Source organism: Musa acuminata, chromosome BXJ3-3 (genome assembly GCF_036884655.1).
Source record: "Musa acuminata AAA Group cultivar baxijiao chromosome BXJ3-3, Cavendish_Baxijiao_AAA, whole genome shotgun sequence".
Classification (NCBI taxonomy): Eukaryota; Viridiplantae; Streptophyta; class Magnoliopsida; order Zingiberales; family Musaceae; genus Musa; species Musa acuminata.
The window spans coordinates 26596670-26610223 of NC_088351.1; positions in this window are offsets into that span (position 1 = coordinate 26596670).

A 13554-nucleotide genomic window follows, 5' to 3' on the forward strand; every position below is an offset into this window, starting at 1 on the left:
TGACGGAGCATTGGAATCGTATCCTTCATCCGTTGACCCATCGTTGAATCATGTAGTAGTTTAATCTGCTTCTGTATTCGAGTTTTCTGGTGGATTTAATTGCATCAAATTGGATTACATCTCACACAATGCAGATAATGTGCTGACGTAGGAGATGTAAGAGATGTTAGTGATGTTTGAAGCAGTCTCATCTAGTTGGATCCTGCTTAAGAAACTCAGGTAATATCGAGAAGATCTTCCATGGTTTAGTATAAACGGATCTTGATTATCGTTTAATATAAATAAATATTTTATGATATGAGTAAAATATTTTTTTAGAATTTTATATTGAATTAAGGCTTATGTGGTTCGTAGGATCCTCGAGCATCTTGGTATGACTCGGTGTTACTATCATTATAATAAATATTTCTCTTATAGAAGTATTAAAATTGAGACATGTAAAGTTAATTTAATATGATTATGGGTACGATGACATAGGATATAGTACCGAATAAGTGGGTCATAATTATTTTATATTAATGTGTGAATCCCAAGCGATCTTCAATTTCAACTTATCACCCGATTGTTGTTTCTTTGAGAGCACGGGTCCTAAACTATACTCAACCTCAACCTATGCCTCAAGCCCTTCTACACCATCAATATCAAGAGGATCTCAATCGATGGGGTACTCCTGGCCATCTCAATGAGTATATGGGATGTGACTAATTGTAAATAAGATTTTCTCAGAGAAAATATCTCAATAGTTGAGAAAAATCCTCTCTACTAATATGTATAAATAGTCATCAAGTTCACTATCTCAAGCATACTTTATAATTATATTTTATATTCTATCATGGTATCAAAACCGCTTACCTAGAACCAGCTTTCTTCTCGTTATCCAACTCCTCACCAACCTTGTCACCTTCCTAGGCCAACCTCGTCGGCGAAAGTGCTCGACGTCGAGAACCCTCTCTCCTTTTTCCTTGGTAAATGGTGCTTGTCTTCTCCCGCTGCCACTTTACGTTGGTGCCTCTAGCGCTGCAAACACCGATGCTTCTTCCCTCACCGACACTGCTCTCCATCCACATTGTTGCTTCTCCTCTTCCGCGATAGAGGAGAAGGCTTTCTGCTGCTTCATTTTTCCACCAACCACCTAATCTGCCGACGAACCCCTCTTCTTCTCTACTCGACGCCATCTTATGTTGCTCCATCCATGTCATTATCCTCGCCAACAATGACAAACCACCTCCCTGCCACTCACTGGAGCCGACTGCTAACCGAAGTTAGCCTCCTCCTCCAGTCAATCTCTCACAAATCTACAATAAGAACCGCAGATTTGTAAGAACTGTAGATCTCTCACAGATCTGCCTTAATACCCTCTACCCTCCTCATGGTAAGAACTGCAGATCTCTCACAAATTGCAGTGATCGTTGTGGCAGACTGCGACCAAATACTTCCAATGTCGAAGACTTCTCTCCTCTCCTCTTCTCCCTCAAAGCAAAGATAAGTAAGGAACAACGCTGCTATCATCCCTTATGAGACGAATGAGTGTAGCATCCCAGATATATGGTGCAAAGAAGATGAGCTACTCCTGCAATCATTCCTTGAGAACTATACTACAGCGAAGTAGCAACGGTTCCCTACCCAACACTGCAGTGGAGTGACTTATCCCATCCTGATCACTGTGACAAGCACCACTCTGTCACGATCTTAGCTGAAATTACCTAAGGTGTGAGGCATCCTTGCGGCCAAGATACGAACTTAGCTTGCGTTGCTTAAGTTGTGAGGTACCCTTGCAGCAAAGACGCGAACTTAGCTAGCCTTGCCTAAGTCACGCTTCACCCTTGCGATATTGCTCCACAAAGGTCAGCCCACTTGCAACCTCTCGCAGGTCCCAAAGAACCTGTAAAAGGGAAAGTTAATTAGTTCGAACGAATGAGTGACGAACAAGTCCCGACGTCTCGCGAAAGGGGGAAGCTTTATAAGCAATTCAGCGAGCACTTTACGTGCACAAGAGAAAAGAGAGAGAGGGAGAAAACAAGGAGTTTAGAGGGTTAAACGAACAGCTGCAAGTCCATAAACAGCTGCTCATCGGGTGCCGGGCGCGACAATAAGTTCCCATCAAGGTAATGTGCAAACTTGCGAAAGGTTGTTCAACGCCCGATACTATACCGAAGCCCCATCTAGCCTTATGCCACTCGGGGGGTTCAAAGGGGCTGAGATGACTGATGTTTTGGTGAGTGAAAGCGGACTACAGAAAATAGCCCGTGGCACACGAAAACAGAGTTGTTTTGGGGCTGTTTTGCTTGGTTCGGTGAGCGATCGCTTTGTAGCACTACAACTTGTTCGAACTTATATTTTTACAAGAAAAATGACTCAAAACCAAGATAAAACATGTTGCCAAGCAGCTGTACATGTAGATGAGCGTGATGAACAGTTCGTTGAACGGAGTTATTGCGGGTGCGCGACGACCGTTCATGACAGCTCGCAACAGAACAGACTTGCTCCTTCAGGTCATCGCTGATGACATCTTTGTTGGGGATGGAGGAGCAAGGAAAAAATAAAATACTACGATACGAGTAAAAAGAATCCTTTCGATTCAAGAAAACTGATGTAGTATTTAAAAACAGAAGGATTTACAAGAACACTTACAAAATATTGTCAAGTGCACACACTCTCTATATCCCTTGCTTAATAAACTACGGTCTTATTTATAGGACCTAGTGACAACCACTCTATAACTACTAGATTAAGGTAGTTATTGAAACTACCCTATAACTACTAGATCATGATTGGGGTAGTTATTGAAATCATCCTGTAACTACTAGATCATGATAACTATCTAGATAGATAACTAAGAATCAAATCTCAATACTCCCCCTTGATTCATAGTTGCATACACCAATTTGCGATATAAAATAAAGATGCTTTTGAACTGGAAGTGATTTGGTGAGGATATATGTAACTTGTTCATCCGTTCCATAATACTTCTTTGTTATGGCTCCACTTGCCTGAAGTACTCTTTCGATCATCTAAAGCTCCTACATAATCACTATCAGTGAGACCAAATAATTTACATTTAAATTTTGTTTTGAGCACCCATTTTAACCCAATCGCTTTCTTTTCTTTCGGTAGATCCAATAGCTCCTAAGTTTCATTCTTCTCAATTGACTTGATTTCCTTCTTCATTGCTTTTCTCCATTCCTCTTTTTTAACTGCTTCCTCAAAAGTTGTTGGATCTAAAATAAACAAAGCAAATGTTGAGTTATAAATTTCTGTCAGTGATCTGAAATTTCTTGAAGGGGTTTCATCTAAGGAATCAGAATTTAAACCGCTATTGGGTGAGGTTGACGATGAACTTGTTGGAGCAGGATCTGTCATTTGATTCTATGGAGTGTCTAGTTCTGTTGGAATCTGTATTTGTATTCCACCTTTATTGGTCTCTCAATTCCAACTTGCCCTTTCATTAAACATAACATTTTTGTTAATAATAACTTTGCCACTAACAGGGTTATATAATCGATATGCTTTCGATTGTAAAGAATAACCAATTAAAATACATTTTTCAGATTTTTCATCAAGCTTGTGATGATTTTATGAATTCACCAAAGCATAAGCAATACAACAAAAAATTATTAGATATCTAACACTTGGTTTCATACCGTACCAAGCCTCAAAAGGAGTTCGATTCATAACAGTCTTTGTTGGTGAAATATTCAACAAATAAATTGCTGTTGCAAATACTTCTGCCCAAAACTGATTTGGAAAATATTTTCCTTTTAAGCAAACTTCTTGTCATTTCAACGACAGTCCGATTCTTACATTCAGCTACACCATTTTGCTCTAGTGTATATTGTGTTGTCAATTCTCTATGAATACCATTTTCTTCACAAAAAGAATTAAACTCATTAGATAAAAATTCACCACCTCTATCTGTCCGAAGTGTCTTTATATATCTACCACTTTGCCTTTCTACAAGTGCCTTGAATTTTCAAAAATTATCAAATGTTTCAGATTTTAATTTCAAAAAATATACTCAACTCATGTAACTATAATCATCCATAAACAATAGAAAATATTGACTTCCACCAAATGATTTTATATTCATAAGCCCACATAAGTCAGCATGAATTAATTCAAGACAATTAGATGCTCTCCATGCTTTTCCAAATAGGAAATGGTTTTTTGCTTTGTTTGTCATAAATATATCCTTCACATACATCAAGTGTATTAATCTTGGGCAATCTGAAAACCTTTTTTTTTTTTTACTTAACAACCTTAAACCTTTAATGTTAAGGTGTACATATCTTAAATGTTATAAACTAAACTCATTCTTTTGAGTTGTGATAAGTGCATGTCTTTCAATATTTGACACATCAAGTAGAAACATATTGTTTTGTGTCATGCAAACATTTACTATAATCAAACCAATTTTTTTATCTCTAATAGTGCATGAACCATTATCAAATATTACTGAATATCCATCATCTACTAATTGTCCAACACTCAACAAGTTATGTGATAAAGTAGGAACAAAGAAAATATTATCAAGGTATTTTACCTTCCCTTGATTTGTCTTCACCTGAATTGTTCCTTTCCCTTCCACTTGGATTTGCTTTCTATCTCCAAGTCTAACTTTCAACTTGTGACTTTCATCAATATCTCTAAATATTGATTTTATGTCTAACATATGATTAGAACATCCACTATCCAGAAACCAAATATCATTTGAGATATTATGAACTTATGAATGAGTCATAAACAACTTACTATTTTCTTCATTTTCCTCTACATAACTTGCTTTCTTTTCTCTTTTCCAACAATCTACCTTCATATGACCAAACTTTTTACAGTAGTGACATTGAATTCTACTCTTGTAATTTCTTTGATCATAATTTGATTGCCTTTGTTCATCATGCCCATCAAAGTGTCCTCTTCCTCTTCCATTTTCTCTACCACGTCCTTTTCCTGCTAATTTTTTATCTTCTTTTGAAGTAGAAGACTCCCCCTTAACCTGAAATATTTTTTCTTCACTTTTTTTTAAGTGACCTGTTCAACCTTACTTCGTGTGCTTATAAGGAACTCATTAGTTCATTAAATGAATAAGTAGATAAATCTTTTGACTTCTCAATTGCGGCAACAACATGATCAAATTTTGGAGTTAAACTTCTCAAAACTTTTGCAACAATTCTATGATCAGAAAGATATTCACCATAATATTTTATTTGACTAATAATTTTAGTCACTCGAGAAAGAAAATCTTGCACCGATTCATTGCTTTTCATGAACAAAATTTCAAACTCACAGCGAAGAGTTTGAAGTTTTATCGTAATCACCCTTGATGAGCCTTGAAATTCATTTTGAAGTATTAACCAAGCTTGCTTTAAGGTTGTCGCTGCTGCAATTCTTGAGAAGATCGTCTCATGTACAGCTTGTTGAATGAAGAACAATGCCTTTGAGTCCTTCTTTCTATCCTCCCTCAGCCTGATTTCGTCATCTAGATCCGCATATCCATTCTCTATTAAGTCCCAAAGATCTTGAGACTTGAATAGAGTCTTCATCTTGATACTCCAAAATTCATAGCTTTTGCCCGAGAAGATGGGGATAAGGGGTTGAGACATGGAATTGCCGTTGAAAGTCATAATGCCAAGTTCAGATTGAAACTAGGCTCTGATACCACAAATGTTGGGGATGGAGGAGCAAGGAAAAAATAGAATACTACGATACGAGTAAAAAGAATCCTTTCAATTCAAGAAAACTGATGTAGTATTTAAAAACAGGAGAATTTATAAGAACACTTACAAAATATTTCCAAGTGCACATACTCTCTATATCCCTTGCTTCATGAACTACGGTCCTATTTATAGGATCTAGTGACAATCACCCTATAACTACTAGATTGAGGTAGTTATTGAAACTACCCTATAACTACTAGATCATGATTGAGATGATTATTGAAATCATCCTGTAACCACTATATCATGATAACTATCTAGATAGATAACTATAAATCAAATCTCAACAATCTTCTCCCTCGCTGTCCAGCCTCTCGATAGTATATCGAGCCCTCTTGAATGCCATGAACTCTTAATCTCCTTGTTGTCCATCATTGTCATCGTTGCTAAGCAAGGAACAACAATTCTTCCTCGCCGGTGAACCACCCGCGTTGCCCTCCAACGGAGTTCTACGTTGTAACTCTCTACAGCACTGCAAACAAGGTTGCAGCTCTCTCTAGCATTGCTGCAGCTCTCTCCAACACTACAGACTTGCAAACATTATTGTAGCTCTCTCCAATGTTGCTGCAGCTCTCCCCAACGTTGTTGTAGCTTTTTCCGCAAAAACTACTGTAACTCTCTCTAACACTACAAACACTGCTACAACTCTCTCCAGCACTATAAATAGTATTGCAATCCTCTAGTAGATCTATAAAACTATAGCAACTTTGTGTTGTCAGCTGCTGCAGCAACCGAACCTTTGGAAGAAGCACTGCTCCTCGTTGTAGCTCTCTTCCACCTCCCTTATACAGTTAACGACTCCATCAGATATGCATCTTCAAATGTCTTCATCATCTACCTTTGACACCTTAGTTATTGTCCATGTAGGGAACCATAGCACTTCTCAATCTACAGACCTTCTCACCATCAATGTTGCAACACTCATTCCCTTCAAATTATCCAAAGGCGGTAACTATGCATCTTAGCGTACACAACTTTCTAATCTTCTATTTGGATATGATCTCATAGGCTACGTCGATAGCTCTCTTCAGTGTCCACTTGGAATAGTCAATATCCCAGGAGAACCAAGTCCAGTACCAAATCTAAACCACAAACTATGGTTATGTCAAGATCGCCTCATCCTCTAAACTATTCAAGCCTCAGTCACAGGGTTCGTTGCCCCACTAATATCTTCATGTACGACTACTGTAAAAGTATGGTACAAGTTGCAAATCATCTTGGCAAATCGCTCTTATACTCGCATGCTCAACTTCTATTCAATCTGATGACAACAAAATAAGAGGGAAGTACTATTGTTGACTATCTACAAAATATCAAAGTTATCATCAATGACATGGCTTTGATAGATCATTCCCTCAATGATGAAGAAGTCATATTTCATACCCTTAATAGCCTAGGAAACGAGTACAAAGAATTGGCAACAGTAATTCGGGCATACGACTCACCAATATTATTTGAAGAACTCTATAACAAGTTGACTGACTATGAGACGTATTTGAAGCGTGATGACAGGTTGCCCGAACCAACTATCACAACTCAGGTCAATTAAAAATCCAAGAGAAAGAGAAACCAGTACAATAAGTACATCAACAAAGGTTTAGCTATACTACCTCCTGACCTTGTGGGTCTCAAACCAAACCCCCCTCATCCACATCATCAACACTTCAATCATCACTATCAAGGTGGCAACTTTCATAATCATCAACCCTAGAGTCCTGACCTCACTAGCAAACAAAGAGTTGTTTGCTAGCTATGTGACAAAGTTGAACACTCTACGAAAGTTTATCGATCTTGACCCAAACTTCATGCTCCATCATAGTGTCCTCAAACGAATCTAATGACTACTCCAACTACTCGCCAATCTAATTGGATTGTGGACTTTGGCGCCTCTCATCACATCACCTATGATCTTCAGAACTTGTTCATCCACAATAATTATGGCAAAAATGAAGATATCATCATCGGTGATGGTAAAAGAATTCTTATTACATATACGGGTTCCACAACACTTAATTCACTTACCACAACTATTATACTCGATGATATTTTGTGTGCATCTCACATTAAACAAAATCTTATTTTCGTTTCTCAATTCTGCACACAAAATAATGCCTTAATTGAATTCTTTCCTGACTCTTTTCTTGTCAATGATTTGAGCAAGAGGGTATCTTTAGTCCAAGGCCTGAACAAAGACAACATTTATGAGTGACCATCAACTTCACAAATTACCCAGCTTACTATTTATTCTTCAGTTGCAACTCCAATTGATGTGTGGCATCATCGTCTTAGTCAACCCTCACCCTTTATCTAGTAAAAACTGCTTTCTCGTTATTCTCTTCCTACTTTTAAAACTAGTAGCACTATCTCTCATTGTCATGCTTGTCTTAGCAATAAAAATCATAGACTACCTTTTGGAACATCATCTATATCTTGCTCTAAACTATTTGGATTTATTTATACAAACATTTGGGGCCCTACCCCAACCCTTTCTTTTGACAAGTTCAAATTTTATGTCATTTTTGTAGACTATTTCACTAAGTACACATGGTTCTATCCTCTCTATAATAAATCTGATGTTTCAACAATCTTTACCAACTTTAGAAAGTTGGTCGAGAATTTCTTTTAGTCTTCCATTAGAACAGTTTACTCTGATGGCGGAGGTGAATATTAAGCTCTCACATCCTTCCTCTCAGCTTGTGGTAAACAACACCTCAACTCACCTCCATATACTCCACCCACATGCTATAACAAACTCCTCCCTTGAGGCCAGTGAACCTACTACAATTACTCAAGCTAAAAAATCTCCTCACTAGCGTAAAGCCATGTGCTAAGAATACGATGCTCTCATCCATAACTCTACATAGACCTTAGTACCTTTTCATCACACGCAAAATATCATTGGGTGTAAATGGGTCTTTCGAATTAACCAGAACCCAAACGAATCTGTTACCCGATATAAAGTATGTCTAGTCACCAAAGGGTTTTATCAATAACTTGGTGTCGATTCCACAGAGACATTTAGTCTCATTGTTAAACTCACAATAATCCGACTTATCTTAAGTTTGGTCATTTCAAAAGGTTAGCACCTATGACAACTATATGTTAACAATACCTTTTTATAGGGGTCTCTGACTAAAGATGTCTTTATGCAACAACCTCCTGGTTTCGTTCATCCTAAGTATCCGAGGTATGTTTATACAAAAAACTATTTATGGACTTCGTCAAGCTCCAAGAGCTTAGTATACTGAACTTAGCTCATTTTTTACATCAATTGGCTTCATCAATTCCAAGTCTGATACTTCGTTATTCCTATGATAACAAAATGAAAGCATAATATATCTTCTGGTATATGTGGATGATATTATTATCATGGGCAATGATCCCGTGGAGACTCGGACATTCCTAAAGCATTTGACTGATTAATTCTCCTTGAAAGATTTAGGAACCTTGAGCTACTTTTTGAGAGTGGAAGCAATATTTATATCTTCAGGTATCTTCCTATCACAAAGAAAGTATATTCAATATTTATTATCAAAGACAAATATGTATGATGCAAAAGTGGTTACAACTCCTCTCCCTACTAGTGAATCACTCAAGTTATATGATGGAAGCCCTGTTACGAACTCCACTCAATACCGACAAGTACTTAGCTCCTTATAGTACTTGGTTCTCACCCATCTAGACATCTCATTTGTAGTCAATAAATTATCATAATTCATGCATCGACCATCTACTACGCATTAGTCTATGGTCAAATGTATTTTGCAATATCTTAAAGGGACTCTCAATCATGATCTTTTCCTTCACAAAAATGCTCCACTCCATCTCTATACCTTTGTTGATACTAATTGGGTAGGAAACTTTGATAATAGAACATCCATGTCAAGGTATATTATTTTCCTTGGAGCTACTCAAATCAGTTTGAGTTCTAAAAACAAAAGACAATTGCACAGTCTACAACTGAAGCTAAATACCATGTCATCGCCACCGTCGCTACTAAACTCAATTGAATCACAAATATGCTCAAGGAACTCAACCTCAGCTCCACCGTTACTCCTAAAATATATTGTGATAATGTTGGAGCTACCTACTTATGTATCAATCCAATATTCCACTCCCGCATAAAATACATTACTATCGACTTTCACTTTGTACGAGATCATGTTGTCAAACATCAACTACGTGTTTCTCACATGTATACAGCTAATCAACTAGCAGACTCACTCACAAAGCCTCTACCTACAAACTATTTTCATTGCATCGGTTCAAGATTGACATCCTTAATAGAAGCTTAATCTTGTGGAGGTATGATCGCATATAAGATTTCCTCAACTGCACGAGGAAATCTCTAAGCAGTTGAGAAAAATCCTCTTTGCTAATATGTATAAATAGCCATCAAGTTCACTATTCCAAGCATACTATGTAATTACATTTCATACCCTATCGGTGAAAACAATCATCATTTCTTCGAGGGCACCCGCTCGAAACCATCTTCGTCCTCGACCTATGCCTCAAGCCCTTCTATGTTATCAACATCAAGGGGATCTCCATTGACAGGGTGCTCCTAGCCATCATGACGAGAAGTCGAAGCAAGCTATTAGTAGAGCAATACAAACAAAGTGTTTGATGCTTGTCCATAATAGTTTTTAGTTCTTATTTTCTACTATTTTCTCTTTTTTAATGTTTTCTAAATAGCATATTGTACTAGGTATAAAACATTATTGTCAGCCTCATTTTATTTGTTGTCAAAGTTTTTATTTCATATTTTCATCATGTAAAATTTAAAAAATATTTTTAGTTATATGACACCGAGCGATGGAAAAAATGACCCAAAATAATATCGATCTCATGTGCCACTAGCTTATTTTATAGTTTACAGCCTAGCAATATGAAACATTAACTATCTCATAACCTTAAAACCTCCTGGGTGATGCTAGGGAGGATGAAGCTTTAGGTGTATGTTTAAGGAGTAATGCAACATCTATAGTGTGTCCCTTTTTTGTTCGACGAAAGTAAGGTGAATATTGGGCCTACATCTACCTTCGTAAGCCCCCTTTATATGCACTACTCCATATTATTCGAATCCTTTTTTACCTACGTTCAGCTCGTACTCAGCTACTGCATCTACATTCAGCTCGTATTCGAATCCTTTTTGAGCCTAATAAAAGCTGATTTCTTTATGTTGCTTTGGATCTTGATTTTTTTATCCTTTTCGTGTATGATGATAAAAAATTACTCGCTCATTTGTCTTTTTGACCTTTTTTTTTTTGTTATGCATGTCCTTTACGAGCCGCACAAGGTTAAGGTTTCGACTGATCATTCCATATACATATTGCTTGAGTGTCACATATCTTAGACAATCCCAGTTAAAGATATGATAGAATGGCATCAAAGCAAGTAAAACAAGCATCAAATTACCATGGTAGAATAGTGTGGCAAAACCAGCATTGTTGTACAACATGGGCAAAAATAATGCATGATTTGTTCTCGAGAATAAATAAGCACTCAGCATGAAAACTAGCAAAACTACTCAAGTAGAGTGTGGCATATGTAGTGATGTTCCCATGGTGCAAGAGTTCTCCCACATAAAATAGGCAAAAGTTGAAAGGCAACCTTAATGACATAGAAGCACTAATGAAAGAGGGGTCAAGTTGGAGCTGCAACTTACCTTGTCAACCAAAAGTTAACATAATTTACATAAGTGGGGAGCTTTTTGAAGTGATAGAGCCCATGCAAACAGGGTTGGAATGAATCAAAAGGTTGTCAGATAACACGAGAGGATTTGTGCAATACTTATAAGGGCAAGCAAGAGACTTGACAACTCAAGTTTCAATACTCATGTAAGCTACACATGCAAGTGGAGGAATATCTGGCGATCATCTCTCATCAAGATTAAGGGCTCTCGAACCTTAAAGCTACGAGGGTGCTCAGGATGCCAAAGAGTTAGAAGACTTCCTCTTCAATATGGAGTAGTACTTCAGAGTAATGATGTATCTCATCAGTGATGCAAAATTGTGGTGGCACACGCAATGGAAAGAAATGCAACAAGATCATTATAACATTGACACTTAGGAAGCCTTGAAGAAAGAATTTGTGAACTTAGTTCACATTAAATACATAGAGTTCATTGCATGGCACAAATTGCAACAACTTTGCCAAACCTCTACTATCAAAGACTATATAAAGTAATTTTCATTGATATTAGACATTCAAGATATGTTCAAGGAAGATAAACTTTTCTACTTCCTCAATGGTCTAAAATTGTTTGCTAAACAAGAGTTACATCGTCATAATATCTATGCGCTAGCAAGTACAATCAACGATACAAAACGGCTTATAGATTTCTCTATAATGAAAAAAAAAAAAAAAAAGTACTCATCAAAGAAGAGATCTACAAGAGCTTCTATGTAGAATGACTCAAAGAAGAAAAGTGCTTTGCTAGGACTTAGATATAGAGGTAATATCCCAAAGTCCAAGATATCATTTGTGTGGTTGAAAGTATGCAATGTTGGAATGCTTGCAGTGAAAGGAGGTACTCAATGCCCTTACACCTTCTTTCTAACCACAGAATGGGTAGAGCGAAAGCAAAATCATTCGGCGAGTATATCGAGCTCAAGTAGTGACAAATCATCATCAAGATCTTGCATGAGAGTTACATGTTTGTTAAACACATTATGATGTGAAGTCTGAGAGAAACCAAAACAAAGGCCAAAGAAGAAGATTGACTATCTAAGCTCAAGTTTGTCAGAGTCGAGTAGTAACATAAGATCACCACAACAATCTTATATTGGGGCGATGCAACTATTGAATGCACTGCAATGTCACGTGAGGAAGTAATATAAGACAATGCCAAAAGAGACAAAGGAACATGATAACCTACTGATGTTCGTGAACATCAAGCTGAAAGAGAAGGCGACTCACGTATTAGTGGACACACAACCTACACACAATTTTGTAACAAATAGGGAGGCAAAATGACTCAGAGTAAAGATAACATAAAAGTTAGAGCCGAACGAAGATAATCAATTCGGAGGCTAAACCTATCTCTACATTGGCAAAGGGAGTCAATAATAAGATTGAAGATTGGAGTAGAAGCACCAACTTGGCACTTCTCTTGGATGATTTTCAAGTTGTTCTTGGGGGTAGAGCTTCTATAAGAGGCAAAAGCAAATACCTATGCCATTCTTGAATTCTTTATTTCTGATAGATAATGACTCTCCATGCATAGTGGTACTTTTGAAGGAAGCTTTGAAAGACATAATTTTAGCTCTGCAAGTGATGAAAGAATTAAGGTTGAAAGACTTACTCATCCCACAATGATATGGCTAGAGTCAAAAGGCCTCAACGTAGGATAAGGGTCAATCACGATAGATGCACTTGAAGAATATGCCGATGTGCCAAGATCTCAGTTGCTAAAGCTCTCTCCATAGAGGCACAAGGTGGAATGGCTATCCGAACTTAATGGAACTGAAATCCCAATCAACCATCCACATTATGTATCATTTTCAGAGTTAGAGAAACTCTAAGACCCCTCAAATAAGTTGTTGAGCAACAAATAGTTTTAAAGTTTATGTTCGCTCGTGGATAACCCAGTACTCTCAATGGGTGAGACTGATCGAGCAATTGTTAATACCAAGCAAACGACCAAAGAATTAGAGTTTGTGGTGGCCATACAATAACAGGATGGTGGTGACCATATCAAAAAGTTATAGTTTGATTGGCCAAAGATTAAAATAAAAATATTTTTCAAGTCATAAGGTATACAGAAGCAACTAATCAGTAGAGACAAGATTGCAACAACCTCGAGTCTAGGAGGGACTCGACTACCCAAGTACTTGGG